This window comes from Pezoporus flaviventris, unplaced genomic scaffold (assembly GCF_033815535.1).
Source record: "Pezoporus flaviventris isolate CSIRO_AGI_PZ_B2104156 unplaced genomic scaffold, CSIRO_AGI_Pfla_v1 ptg000002l, whole genome shotgun sequence".
Lineage (NCBI taxonomy): Eukaryota > Metazoa > Chordata > Aves > Psittaciformes > Psittacidae > Pezoporus > Pezoporus flaviventris.
The window spans coordinates 80,715,329-80,730,601 of NW_026892550.1; the positions used below are offsets into that span (position 1 = coordinate 80,715,329).

Here is a 15,273-nt window from a genome sequence, read left to right on the forward strand (position 1 = left end):
GGGTTGCTCTCTGATCTGCTTTGTTTGCTGCACCAACCTGAAAGAAATGAAAGGGTTATTAAAGAAAATAAAAGAAAATACAAGTAGCTTCTGTAATTTTGCATTAATCGACAAAGCAGAAGCTCTTCACTAAAGGAGTCAGTTAACTACTTCTTAATGGTCCAAAGCCTATGGGGAGAGAGGAGGGTTTTAATAATTATTTTTGAATTCCATTTCTGAAGGATGGGACAAAACCAAACCAAACCAAACACATTGGAACCTAGCAGACCCTAGGTTCCTGATTACTTCAGAAGCTTACAGAATGTCCCCAACATGTTTAGAGCAAATCTGTCTCACCAGTTTTGAGGCCATTACGTTATTCATAGATTTACTACTCAAAATAAATCCGAGTTTAGAACAATTATGTTCACATAGTTACTACTGAAAATGGTCTAAAAAGAGGGATGTTACATTTAAGCAGAATATTTTAAAACTAAACACACACCAAAGAAACTCCCAATGAGACTACAGATTACTCTGGGGCCAAAAGGATCGCTATACTTATTCTACAAGAAATCTGGAGAGGGACTTTTTACAGGCACATGTAGTGACAGGACAAGGGGGAACGGCTTTAAACTGAAAGGGGAGATTTAGATTAGATATTAGAAAAAAAATCTGCACTGTGGAACAGGCCCAGAGAAGTTGCTAATGCTCCATCCCTGGCAGTGTGTAAGGCCAGATTGGATGGGGCTTTGAGCAACTTGGTCTGGTGGAAGGTGTCCCTGCCTATGGCAGGGGGGTTGGAACTAGATGATCTTTAAGGTCCTTTCTAAACCAAACCCTTCTATGATTTATGATTCTTCATATCTTCTGACCTGCATTGTTTTCTAGATAGGACCATGTTTAGCTTTTATGCAAAATGTTTTCTGTAATATTACCTAAGCAGCAAATAAATACTTTCTGTATTTGGGTGCTTTTTTTTCTTTATCACAACATAAAGAACAGAGGAGCACAGACCGATTGCCAGTCTCCTTTGTTTCTGTCATTTGCTGTGGATTCCTCTAGATTAACCTCACATTTTTACGATCCTAAATCAGGAACAATTCTGCTGTTTCGCACTGTAGCTGCACATGTCTTAAAATCACGAGAAGAATCAGGCTTGCTTTGTATGGTTTTGTCCTGAAAACTCTATAGATACAGTAGTGTCTGTTTTTAGCGAGAGTGGAAATTCCACTGTCAGGCGGTTAATCTTAAATCCCGAAGCCTACTGCAGCCAATACTGTACAAATTTACCACTAGATCATCTAATTTCAATACAGCTCAGACACTGGCAATCCCCATGAATCCAAGGGTTTGTTGCCCACACCGTGCCTTCTGTGGCATGTACACCTGCAAAGGAGATTGCAACTGGCTGGGGCCGTGGTGTTTGGCTGAATTCCATGCAGGAAGGGGGGGGGGGGGGGGGGGCAGCAAAAAGACTCTGCTGGGTCTGCCAGACAGTTGTGTAAGTTGTTCATTGTGTGTAAGTCATTCTGCAGGTTCCCAGGGTGGAAAGGGTCTTTAGGCTATTATACGACAGAAGCAAATTCTTCGGTGTATTTAGTTTTTTCCCCCAAACGTGTCTTCTTCATCCCCTCAATTACGATGTTCTGCTTTCCAATTTGCAGCAACATTAGTTTTATAATCATATAATTCTGTAAATGTCCATCCCTACTGTACACATCCTGAAGAAAAGTAGTTAAAGCACAGAAATAGAATGTATGCTTCCCCAAATCTTAATGCCATTTATTCTTCTGGTTTCCCTTTTTTCATCCTTATGTCCCACTTTCTTTGCATGTTCTTCTTGATTTTCTCTGTCCCTTCAAAATATTTTCTTCCCAAGTAAAAGCAAATAAAAATATTAGCCCACAGTGGTCTTCTGCATTTGTTTTTTGTCCTTTGTTAAAAGGAATTGGAACAGGGGCTGCTCTTGGGCTTCTCTCCAGGAAAGAAGGGGAAGAAAGGCACTGTTTGTCCCTGCCAAGGACTGAAGCAGTCACTGACCTTTTCTTTAACAGCATCTCTCGTATTCCCTTCCACCTCTCATGGGGTAAGTGCTTTTTTGTATAAATTACTATTATTATTATTAATTACCTAGGGAGTGTGTCACAGCACATGGTGACTGGCACGAGTAGTCTGGAAATGTCAGTTTAATGTCAGTGTTCCTGAAAGGGTTCATTCACACGAATGACCTAGGAGACCTCCCCATAATCTGATCCTTGAAGGTTTGAAGGCTTCTTGGAAATAAAATTCCTGTTTACAAGAAAAATTATTGTTATCTGCACATTTCATTGCTTGTTTAGGTACATAAAAGTGGACTCAATGCTCTCCTTCCACCGCGCTTTCACAAGACTTTTTTGTCCTTTCCTGTTATGTGCAGAAAAAGTAGCAGGGACAGAACCACTAGAGGATGCAGTGTGACAAGGGGCATTCACAGCTCACAGCCAGGAAGGGCAAGTTGGCTGAACTGCTTTTTCTTTTCTCTAGGGGTGGCTTTTTTTCTCTTGAGGCAAGGTTAAGGTGAACTTCTAAACAATTGTGGAGAGAGGCCCCACCTCTCCCAGCCTGATCTGCAAGCTCAGGTTACTCTCCCCTGTTTGGTTGACGGAAGCCTGCAGTGAGCCTTATGCCTGCTTGCTGCCCACTGCCTACTACAGCTCTGAACGTTCCTGGCAGCCGGGCAAAGAACAGTTTGCAGAGCTCCGACCTTATTATTGGGAAGATTTGCTGGGAAACACCAGGTCAAGGATGGACTAGCACCACTTGAGAAGGGATTCAGCAACCGAACCGCGGCAAACAGCAGCTGAGCAGTACCTTCTTTCATAAAAAGTGCTTAGGAAAATCCATGTTCTTCCTGGAGAAGCCGTCAGGGGCACGACTCTGGCAGTGATGGCTCTGACTTCACCTGCCTCTGTAAATGAGTCACGGAGTGTTATAAAAAGCAAGGACCTGCCAAGTCTCATTTCTTGGAACTGAGTGGAAATTTCAGCAAGCAGCTGCTCTTTCATTAGTTTATGCTTTTCCTCTGCGGGTTTCTTGAAGAAGGCCTGGAATCACATAAACTTTCAAGCACAAAGGACCTGTTGCTATGTTTGGATAACTGTGGCTCAGTCCTGGAAGTCTCTGTGTGTTTGGTCTAAATCTGATTTTGATCTTCACGAGGAATTTTGGTGAAACCTGGAAGGAGAGTCGGGACAAAATTAAGAGGTAGGTCTTTCAGGATTGGCAATTCAATCCGATAAACGGAACCTCAAAAATCAGATTAACTTTACTATGTATTACCTGAAAGGGGTTCTTTTCATCTTGCTGATGGTGTTGAAAGATTGATGTTTTCTAGTTTTTCTCTCAAGTCACGAAAGACAGAAACTTACTGGAAAGTGAAATCAGTGAAAACTGATTCTAGGAGAACAGCCTGGTTTTAGGAGTGGAAGTGGCTCATTATAGAAATCACGACTGTGACAACAGCATAGCGTGAAGACTTTGGCTACCTGTAAGCATACCAATTGTAATCTGTGCATGGGACAATTCCCCCTTGCCAAGTGAAAGCCACGTGTAAATTGTCAGGGTCAGGAGGAATGTGGTGCCAGATGGAAACAACATAAACAGCTGGGAGATTTCATCTGGGATTTAGAGTAAGGACGGGGGATTTTTGTTCTGATAGCCCACTTGTTCCAAAGGTGCCTTCGATACACCTACTTCTTCGGGGAAGGATTTTGCTGTGGAGTCTTGGTAGGTTTTGTGTGTGGCTTTTTTAATTCTTATTTTTGGTGAACGCTTGCGATCACTTTAAACATCCACCGTATTTCAGCCCGGCCCCGGGGTGCTGCTCTCCGCACCTCCGTGAGCGCCGGGTAACCGCAGCAGGGAGCGGACCGGCGGCTCCGCACCCCGGCAGCGCTCAGAGCCCGCATGAATGGGTCGGCTCCGCGGGACTCCCCGCTGCCTCGCCGCGGGACCGCCCCGGCCGCGGGCTGGGGCTGGGGCTGTGTCGGCGGGGCCGTGGCCATGGCCGGGGCGGGGCGGAGGGCCGGCAGAGGGAGCTCGGCTCCGCTCCGTTTCGCTCCGCCGCTGCTCCCGGTGACCGGCGCCCTGCCCGCGCCGCTCCGGCACTTTGTTGGCCGGCGGCAGCTGGGATCCCCGGCCGCACCGAACGGACCCCGCGGCAGCCGCCGCCGCCCCCCCCCCCCCCCACCCGGCGCGGGAGGAGGACGCCCGGAAGGGAAGGTAAGGGGCTGGCGGGGCGGGATTTCCCCTGATCGCCGAGACCCCCTTTTTGTTCCGCGACCCCCAAAGCCGCCCGGCTTCGTAACATGGCGAATCGCGGGGCATTAACCCCAGGTCCCCCTGGGGCGGGCGCTGCCGCCGCTCTCCGCTCGGGCAGGGGCCGCTGGGAAACTCCCTCCCGGCACCCCGCGCTGAGCAGGGCTGTGCCGCGGCGGCTGGGGACGGTGTGTAGCGCTGCTGCCCTGCCCTGCCCTGCCCTGCCCCGCCGCCGTGGCTCGGTGCACACGTAGCTCTCGGTGTGTATGTATAGGTGTACGTGTGCTTTCCTCCTCCCTCGCGGTAACGCGAGCCGCCGCCACACCTGCTCGCACCTTGCCCGCCGGGATCCCGCCGGTGCTCGGGAATGGCAGAGTCCGTACCTGTGCCCTCCTGCCTCACCTTCTACCAGGTGACTTGGCTTTCTGTCTTTATTGTGGTGTTTTTCCCCCGGTGGTTAAGCTCGCTTTTGCAAAGGCGGGATGTATTGCTGGTAGCTGGCGCAGGGCAGCTTTCAGGAGGGATTATCCTGTTGCCTGCCCGTGTTTCTTTGGTGCTGTGCCCTCCCGTCTTCCTCCTTATCTTCTCTATCTGCTAACTTTCTCTGGCTTTCTTACTCTTCCTGCTCCCCTCGTTACCATGACATGCGTGCCTTTATGCATCCGCCACTGCATGATGGATGACCTGGGCACACGGTGGGAAACAGATTTGTGGCATTTTGCAGTATGAGCTAAGGTGCTCCTGCCCCCTCGTAACCTCAGTAGGTCTGTGCTGTACCTATGAAACCCTTCTTTTAAAGCCTAATTTAAAGCCAGCTAGTAATAGGCAGTTGAAGAAGGGTGGAACAAATGTTTCTTAACGAAAACTGGCATTCATCCCTGGCAGTGTTCAAGGCCAGGTTGCACGGAGCCTTGGGCAACCTGGTCTAGTGGGAGGTGTCCCTGCCTGTTGCAGGGGGATTGGAGCTAGATGATCTTAAGGTCCTTTCCAACCCTAACTATTCTGTGATTCTATGATGTTGTTTGGGAAACAACCGTCCCGCTCAAAAGCTGTGCTTTGCTTTGGCTCATGGGTCTTGTACCCCTCGGAATTGTGGACATGCAGCAGTAGGACCTTTGGTGGAGTCTGCTTTGTTTACTTAAAGTGAATTACTGAAGATAAAAGTGCTACTGCTCTGTGGTGTTTCTGCTGAAATATTGACTAAAGGGTGAATTTTATGTGTCTCTGCAGTGTAGATCATATTTTAATTGTTCTCTCCATCATCAAAAATGTGGTCCTCCTCCCTTCCTATTAACCATCTTTCTTCTTGTTTGTGATTGTGCAATGTCTGTATGTCAGCTATAAAAGTTGCTTACAGGGGGGAACATAAAAATGACCATTTTTGTTGTTAGCAACTGGAATTACTGAATCAGCATTGTGTGACCAGTGTCCTTTCCATGGAATGCCCATGGAAATGCTGCAGGGCTTGCCCTCTGAGAAGTGGTTCTCTTCAAGGCCAGGCTTGAAATATGTTGGTTGTTTCCTCTTGGTGAGCAGTGGGGACTGCAAAGAGGTCACAGGGTTTCCAAGGTGTAAGGCAGACACAGCATATCTCATCTTGATTCACAGTTCACAGGGAGTGTAGCATTATCAGCATACGGGTATCGTCAGGTAACAAGATACTGTGCTCAAGGCTCCACAGAAGCGGGTTGGGGCTGCTGCTTGCTTTTACTGGGGGAGGCTGTGGAAATATAAGTGGCTTTGGACTTTAATTGTCCAACTGGCTTCTATTGTCACATACTCATAATAGCAGCAGTATTGAGTTATGCCTTCTCGCAGCTCAGAATGCATGCTTCTGATTGCGTGTAATTCTGCAAATAGCCAACGCATCCCATTAGATTTAACTGGGAGGAGGTAGCACCCTACAGGCAACAAAACCCAATAGTGATTATGTGCTGGGTTACATATAGCTATAATAGAGAGGGCAAGATTGATCTAAAGATACTTAGTTCTGCTGTGTAATTCACAGACGGAAAAAAAAAATGCAGAAGTTTTGCACTTGGTGACAGCTAAATTTGTGAAATATGATGGATTTTCTTCCTGTCCACAGTCTAGCTGTAAATAGCAAATCAGTCACAGTAACTGCTGCACTTTTTTTCCCTGTGAGTGAAAGCTTATTAAAATCTAAACATCTGAAGTTGAGTAATTGGTGCCCTTAGTGTCAAATATATAAGAACTTTTATTTTCAGCTGCTGCAGTGAGGTAACAGAAGACTTCAAGTCCACACAATGGAGACTGCATTAATAAAAGTGCTTGCTAACTTTGATTTTAGTTTCTAGCACTTGTTGCTCTTATATTCCTAATTACAATTCCTGCATTGCTCTGTCTTCTGGAACGATGAAAGAGTGGTAAAAGGTATGGAATTTTCTTGAAGATACAGCTTTGCCAGACAGAAAAATGAAGCCCTTGGGTCTGTGACCCCTCCAGACTCTTTTCTCTCTGCTGTGGGGCTGGTGGCAGAAGGAAAATGCATTTAACACCTTCGAGCTGTGTTGCTCGTGGTACAGTGTGTGTGGCCTGATCCTCACATCTCCATTCAAAGAGAACTGGAAAGGTGAATTTGCCACGCATTTTATTTTCTGCATGTGGATATGGCTGTTTCTCACATTTCCTTTGAAATGAGGATTTGTTCTTGCTTTCTCACTTAACAGCATCTGGTTGTGACCCCTTTGTCCATAGGATTTACAAGTTTTCGTCATTCTAGTCCTGAGCTGGGTTCCCAAGGAGGTTAGTCAACAGCTCATGATTAGATGGGTTTTAACTGATCTTGAACCCTTAGTATTTGCTTTGTGGTACAGAGAGTAGCATGATGCCTGAAATGCCCTTTTTCCTCATAGTAGGGCCGTATTTGCACAATACCTGCTAAAACTGTAAGTCACAAAAATTCCATCTGTAACTAAATTAGTAGTACAGTTATATATTGAATTTTTACAAAGGAATTAGAGGCTAATTTCTTGTTTTCAGTGGTAGTTCTCTAGTTTTTCCCGTGTTAAACACTTTACATTTCCAGAAACTAGAATTCTTGCTTTCAGGGAGGGCTGTAACCACTGCCATTTTATCTCAGCTCCAGAGTTAGACTCTGATTCATCCACCAATTTATTCATCCAACATGCTGAATTTCTCATGGTTTCATGCAGATCTTGATTTAACCCTGATACCATGAAATTTCTTTTTCCCACCCCAGATCTCAAGTTAGATGATGGCTGTCATTCGAATTTTAGAGTTTGCTGGCAACTTTGCCTGTTAATGCAGTCCTGAATGACTGCTGGAGTTCTCCCCCTTTGTGCCCATAGATGAACTTAGGTATAAAGTCATTTAAAGTTTCAACTAAATCAGTGGGACTGTTTGGTGTGTGTGTATTGGAAAGCGTTTGCAGAACTGTTTACAAAACATAGCTCTTCTGATACTGAAATAGGTGAGACAAGGTGTCTTTTATGTTTGATACGCAAAGATCCTACGTAATGCTGCTTTGTTGCCTGATGAGGTTAGTCACAGCCACCTTGGAAAGGCCACAATGATGTGGGAAGAAACAGCCTTCAGATCTGTTTTGTGGGGAGGGATTTTGTTTGGTTGTTTTTTGTTTGTTTTGTTTTTAATTGCTTGTCATGGACACTGGGCGGATAAAAAATGAATCAGTTACGAATGGAAAGGTTAGCATTAGATTTTGAGGACGTGGTTTCATTTTAAGCAGTGACTGTAGCCCACAACCACTAACACATGCCTTTGATTTCATTCTGTAATGCCAGATTCAGTCATTTTTTTTAAATATTAGCCAACATAGGGCCTTGAATTCTACTGGTGAATGCTTCCAGTACTTTCTTCCCTTCCCTTTCTATGCCAGTGTCTCTGTAATAAAAGTTACTCATGCTGTGAATCTGTGAAGGATTAAGATCTAAAGTGGAAATAGCAAATTACAAGTTACTTTATTTATTACCTTTGTCTTTTCCTGAATAGATTTCCACAACCGTACGCATTCTGGATAGGCAGAGCAGATGTCTCTACCTTCAAAGGTGCAGGGTTAGTGTTTTCCATGGAATTCCTAAATCTCTGCTTAAGTTACCCATTTTCCTGGGGTTTTCTGTGGTTTTCTCATGCATAATGTCATCCTCAGTCCTGATGGTGAGACTGGGGATTCTACTTGCATTTGTTCTTCAAGCTTCACTCTGGTTGGCATTTTGACCATGGAATTTGCTATATCCTCCATAAAACTACAGAGGAAAATACGCCGAACAAACCTGTCTAAAACTCTAGGTTGTGAAATGGTGAACCTCTTATCCTGTGATGCTGTGAAACCTTTGAGTATTTCAACAGACTGTTTAGTAAAACCTCACCATTTTAAGAATGGTATCTGTGGAATGAGAGTAGATGCTATGGATGTTCAGTAATGTGAAGTATGTTTTGTGCAGACAACTTCTTATTTATTTACTTATTTTAAAAAAATGTATTGGTTTTACATGGGATGGAGGAATTCTCTTTTAATAATCCAAAATGTTACCACTTACGGATTTGCTGGATTGTATAGATTACCACTGAAGGTAAGGGAACATCTGACTTCTTTGAAACCTTCCATGAGTGTAGAGGAGCTGTATTCAGCTGACTTAATTGTGAAGTTTCCATAACTGCTTCCTGGGGCAGGAGGCTGGAATTTGTTGTAACTGCTGGATGCTTCAGCCTTAGTCTACTGTAAGAGTATCACTGTGAGCATTAACATATGTAGCTTGGGAGTGTTTGTAGCTGGAAAATAAATGGAAGACTCATGGGATTTGTAGGTATTACTTTGATTTCTGCTGCTGCATGCAAAAGCGTTTTTAAAGATTCAACCAAGTAGAAAAGCAGGCACAAGGCTTGCTGCTTCTCCCATGAATTCTTCATTCTCCTCCCCCTTGCCTTCTAGAAATTGGCTCAAACGAAAGGAGAAGCTGAAAGTAAGATATAAACAGTACCTTTTTGCTGTTCATTAGTATAGGTCCAAACCCACTAGGAAAGGGAAATGATACCTGAACATACCCTTCAAATCAGCTGCATGAAACTTGATCTAAAACCCATGAGAAATACATGGGATTACAGAAGTCCATTTGCTCTTCAGTACCTACAGATGCCTGGTAAGACACAAGATTATCCTAATTTTATCAATGTTTTAAATTAAGGTGGAATTTGACATTGCTGTGATTTGTTCACTTAATGCTCGTAGTGATTTGCCTTTCACCTGGAACATGAACTTTTGGTTAATGAGCACTTCCTTTCATTCTGGGGTGGTTGGGAGGGCTTAATGTTAATTCAGCCCTCTGAATACTCCTTTCATGAAGACTGAGGATTCTGCTCATCATTCTGATGTACTCTTTCTTCTTCCGATGTCACCACTCTTTCGCTTGCTTCCACAGTGTGTCTGAGGGGTTGTCTTCTCTATTTCCCACGTCAAAGATCTCTTTGTTTCCAGTGTAAAATATAATTTGGAGTAATTAGCCTTGAGAAAGCTTTCTTTTTCTAATACATAAGGGGTTTAACACTCGGTGTTTCAGGAAGTTAGGTGTCTGGTTGGTGCAGGGGTTCATTAAGAGTTCAGTGCCTGTGAGAATCCCAGTGTATCGTAAAAACATTTTCAATGTTCAGCATTATTACTCAGAGCATGTGAATGTGAGACCTTTGTACAAAGAGTGAGACATTCATCTTGCGTGTCGAGTTCTTCACTGTAACTGAATGCGTATGACAATAATACAGCAAAGACTATGCAATGAAATTGAGTTACATCATGAGGAGCTTGTGATATAAAGTTGTAATAAAATTCATCTTGAGGATCTTCTGTGCAATTTTAAAATTGGCATGGAAGTGTCAGACATTTATAGACGTGCCTTTAAAGTAGTTTTCAGTTTTGCACAACATGTCTTAAAAAGCCAGTGAGTGTATTATACTGCCTTCAGTTGGAGATACAGATACACATTTCATCTTCAGAATTGCATGGTAGGCTATGTATATAAATACACATTTTTCTTCTTTTTACTTCAATGTCATCTCAGGCTTTCATTTCCTGAAGTGGAATTACTTACTCTCTACTCCACTATTATAGCATTACTTACTGCTTTGCAGTTCTTCCCATGCTCTCGCAACCTTAGTGTAATGTTTCTTTTCTTCTGTTTCCTTCTCTTCCTGTATTTAAGGATAAAGAATTGTCCAGGGGTGAGGGCAGAGGGCTGGGTGGTGGGACAGTGGAGGGTGGAGTCTGTTCCTATTTTAGCTGCAAACTTTGTTATGGCTAATAAATCCGGTGATTAGCCTCTTAGTGCTATCTCATGTACAGAGGGCAGGACAGAGTAAGGAATCTGGACGTTGTACCTTAGTGTCCATCGGGTAAGTCACCCCTGTGTGACGAATGTCCTACCATTGCCAAGAAACAAACGCAGCTTCTTCCTTGTAGCCACTGGTTTCCTTCTCATGGCTGCTTCTGTGCTAAAGTGCTGCTGTGTTTTGAGCCTTACCTTCAGCTTTGGTCTCAGTACTTCTCCCTGCTCAGCCTGGCCCCTGGGTGAGTTCTCAGTGTTTTTCTTCCTTTTCCACTTGCCTGAACCATGTTTCTCTACAGTCCTCCATATTCTAGTCCATCCCATTCTTGAGTCTTGGTATAATTTTAGTCTCAAGGGGTTTTGTTTGTTTATTTATCCTCTAAGTTTTTTCTACCCTTTTTGTTCTGCTTCACTCTTTGGTTGCACATAGTGCTCTATGTCCAGGTTCGCAGAATGCATTTCATGCCACTTCTTGCAATAAAGCTCTTTCTTGCTCACAAACCAACTCTTTTTCCCATTTTGTGTAGTTAGTCTTTATTCCAGCATCTTCTGAAATGCATTTCAGACCCATTGATCTCAGTGGGAAATATCACATGTGAATTTACATGGGTAGTCAAGTCTTTGTGGGATAGGGTTTTAAAAGTAATGCATTCTCTAAAGGTTTAACACCATGTATTTTGTCTTGGCAGTAATTTTAAGCTTCCCTCAAGCAGTTTTAGAGCTCAAGACCTGAATAGGAGGTGTTAAGAGTGTGTGTAGGCATTTGTTTTCTTTGTGTGACTGAGGTGTCTGATACACACACAAAAGTCTGTTCAGTCAATGTCTTACTGAATATGAATGCGAGATACTCTCAAAAGTGCCTCCAGTACATGGTGGCATTTGTTCTTTTCTACTTAGAATTTACAGGTTTTCTCACTTTTGTATTCAAGCTGAATGTTGACATGCAAGAAAAGTGAGCATTCATATGTTTCTTAAATAGTGACAGAGCGGAATACAGCCCTGGAGGACAAGCAAATTGCTCTTGAGGCTCAGTCTTGATGGTGACTGAAGTCACTGTTCTGTGCTGCTTATCAACAGTTTGACCTTCTTCAGAGGGGCTTGGACTTCCAGGTTGGGGCTTTGGCAGATGAGGTGGTCCCACTGGCATGTGCAGCCCAGTGTTTCGTGCTCCACAGCAGCAATGAGTTTAGAGCAGTTAGCAGCAGTGAATGACTTCCTCCTGGGGAAGGAGTGTGCTGACTTTTTTGGAGGGGGTGGATGCTCACAGCATGAGACTATGCCATTGGATTCCTTGAGTATTTTAAGCTGTACTTTTATAACCCTGAAAGTTCTTATTGTCCAAAGAGATCTCCATTTCCTTTTAAAAAGTCATCTCAAGATCTTGTTTTTGGAGCCAGCTGTTTTATCTCTTTGCCTTAGTTTTCCTGTTTATAAACAAAAAATATCTGGCTCTCAGGAGTTCTGTGAGTCTTAATTAACAAATGTTTATACAGCCTTTTGAAGATAGAAAGCACCGTGTAAATGCTAAGTACTGTAACTGTTACTTCTAGCTTCTCTGTTGTAATTGCAGTAATAAAAAGTTTCAGTGCTGGTGGTTGTATTGTTGTTATTCTAGATACAGTTTTCATGAGCACCGGAGACACTGAGGGTGGTGGTAAAAGTCAAGGTACAGCGTGCGGGAGAGCTGAGCTGAGCTGAGAGAGGCTGTGCTTCCAGCTGCGAAATATTTGTGAAGGACTTGATAAACAAAACAAACAGAAAGAAGCCCGTAACTGTGAAAGAACAAAACCTCTTCTGCAGTATGTCAGCTTCTGCAAGTCACAGGGCTAACAGGGGAGTAGTCTTTGCTGCTTGGTGGTTCACCTGATTAGGTGTGAGCTGGCAGCAGTTGCATTCATGACATTTGTATGTAAAACAAGGCATCTTCTGGAGATGATTGATAATTGGGAGTATAGAAGAAGAGACGTGGTATAAATCACAATTAGCTTTTAGGATTTTTTTTTTTTTTAGGATTTTTTTTTTTTTTTTAGTAAAACATTCATGACTTAATGCTGAGCTATTTTTATTAATGTTCTTGCGCTTATCTCGCGTAACCAGCTTGTTAAAAGAGGATATGAACACTTTTTAAGCCTCTGACTTACAAATTGTGAGAAATGGAAAAGAAGATTGATTCCAGCAGGCTTGAAGGTAGATTCATTTCTCTTCTACTTAGCAAAATGAAAGAGGGGGAAATTAAACTAAAGACTCAGTGGGCCAGTCAGTTTTAACTAGGTAGAAAATCATTGGATTTAGCTTTAACGTACCATTTCATTGTAGAGCTTTCACCTAAAAGAAAATAAATGCAGGAGAATTCTATTTTGGTAAATTGATGATAATATCTCCAAGTAATTTCTGCCTAAAATAATAAGGGTATGAAAAATAAAAGAGAAAGTAATAACAAAGGAATACTGAGGGGGAACAATTACTTTCCTAACACCTCCTGAGGATCTGAGGGGGTTACTCAGTTGCATTATAAGAAGAATATTGTGCTGCTGGAATGTTGGAGAGGATTGATGATAATAATACTGCTTTGAAGAAAACTTCTCTGTTCTTCTTACTGTAAACATTTGAAATAGGATAGGAGGAACACCACACCTTCTGTGAGTTCTTTCAGCGTTCTCAATTGCTCGTTAGGAGATCCTACTTTGAATATTGTTGTTAGACATTTCTGGTGATTTTTAGGGGGTTCTAGTTTACTAAGTTAGGCTGTCAAACTGCCTACAACAAGTTATCTGTTTCTAATCATATCTTAATATCTAGGATAATGCTTATTTAAATTGCTAGAGATGCTTACTAATAGCTTCTGGATCAGTTCTAATTATGAAGACATGATAAATTAACACGTTAGAGAGGTCCCATGACTCTGGACTATGTGCAGCATGACTTTGTGGCTGCACTGCAAGGACTTCTAAACCAGAAATAATGCAAAGAAGGAAACGGATTCAGTCCTTTAAGATTATGTATAAGCAAATTTTCGGACAACTGAGCATAGAAAAAAGCACTAGCCTTTTATTTACTTATTTAATTTTAGGGAAATCCTATTTAAAAAACAATTATAAGCGTACAACCACAAAGTCCTTCTGCATAGAAATAGAAGCAGTTTAAACACACAGAGGGAGGGAATATAACCCTGAGGCCCATATAGAGATGTCCCAAATGGTGGTGGGGTGGTGGGATGGTGGGATTACAAAATGTTGCTTTGCTGAAAATATTTTCAGCAGCTAAAAGTGGAAGACAATTCTTAGTGTTGTATTAAAGCTGTTCTTTCTGTATTGTGTGAGGCTAGTGATGCCTCATTTTGTATAAAAGTCTGGGTTTTCTTCAGGGATGTAGGAAAGAGCAACTTTTTTATGCTCCCTATGTAGAGCAGTACAGCAACTTGATAGGAATTTCTTTTTCTGTTATCCTAGACTGTAACATATAGTAGTATAATAGCTATCTTTTGATGTACAGAGAATCTGCCTGAGGGGCCATCATTTTAAATCATAATATGAAATGCTGTTTTAATAAGCTTTGCTCCTTGCACATTTTAAGTGCAAGGAAGTATGTGTGTTGAAACCTTGCTAATCCTATATTTGCACAGAGTATTTGGCTTGTTCCCTAACTGTCAAGGAATTAATGGTATGCTTCAATGAGATCTTGCATTACTAGACTGTAATTACTTTTATAAGAAATTCCACACTGCATTTCGTGGTGCTTTATAATAAATATACAATAAATTAAATTAAATTGCCGTTGTCAAAACACATGAGCAAAGTAGTCTCATTCCTATCATTCATGTACTCACTGGCTTACGAAATTTAGTGATTTCCAGTGGACTTCCAGGCTCTTCATACAAGTTGGTGAGGTTTGTTGTGTTGTATTGTTTTGCTTGTGCTTGTGACAAGTTAAAACAATGGTGTAGCTGACACGGAGCAATTCCATTGACAAGATGACAGCACATCTCTCCTGTACTTCCTCCTTTGCCCTTTTACTTGAAAAGGGAGGAAAATTTCAACACATATTGGTCCACTTAATGAGTTCCGGTCCTCGTCTGACCTGTGACAGCATGACCTCTGGCAGTTATTGTATGGTGACAGGCTTTGAATTCAGTTATTCAGAGGAGTGCCTACAGCAGAGATGTCAGGACAGTGCAGGCATGTCCAAGCTGGCTTTAATTGTACTCTCCCAGTACCAGAAACAGGCTACAGTTGCATGGGATGTGGTGCACTTCATGCCTTCTGGCTGAGGACTGAGGTTCTTACTGTCATGGTTAAATTGGTCCAGTACCCAAACTTGGGTATGGTGTCTGCACCATAGACACATCTTCTGTCTGCATGCTTTTCTGGAGATCTGCACCTAGCTAAAGCAGACTAGATAGCAAATAATACATATTGTTTGCTTTTCAGGTGGATAAATCAGTGGGATGAAATTTGAATTTCAGGGTATCTACCTAAGATTTTTCCCTTTGGTTTATTACAACAATTCCTATGGTCATAGGTTCTCCAGGTCTTGGCTAGTGGCAGGAGGCTTGTTGTAGGAGGCACTCATTTTCAAGAGATTTTTATTATTTAAACATTGGGTCTATTTTTAAGTCAGATAATCTATAAAACCTGTTTAAAGCCACAAGGGATCATTACATCATCTAGTTTGACCTCCA

General features: G+C 42.6%; 1 protein-coding gene across 3 annotated transcripts in view; it reads left to right on the forward strand.

The window, feature by feature from the left end:
• Window positions 1-2,624: 2,624 nt before the first annotated feature.
• EPS8 (EGFR pathway substrate 8, signaling adaptor) overlaps window positions 2,625-15,273 on the forward strand; it is a 136,836-nt gene continuing 124,187 nt past the window's right edge. The window contains exon 1 of one of the 3 annotated variants that reach the window (XM_061444657.1): window positions 2,625-3,225. The gene's annotated coding sequence lies outside the window, so the exon portion shown is untranslated. Of the gene's footprint in view, window positions 3,226-3,615; window positions 3,748-15,273 lie in introns of those variants that run through there. The other 2 variants (XM_061444664.1, XM_061444658.1) reach the window with 2 other exon arrangements.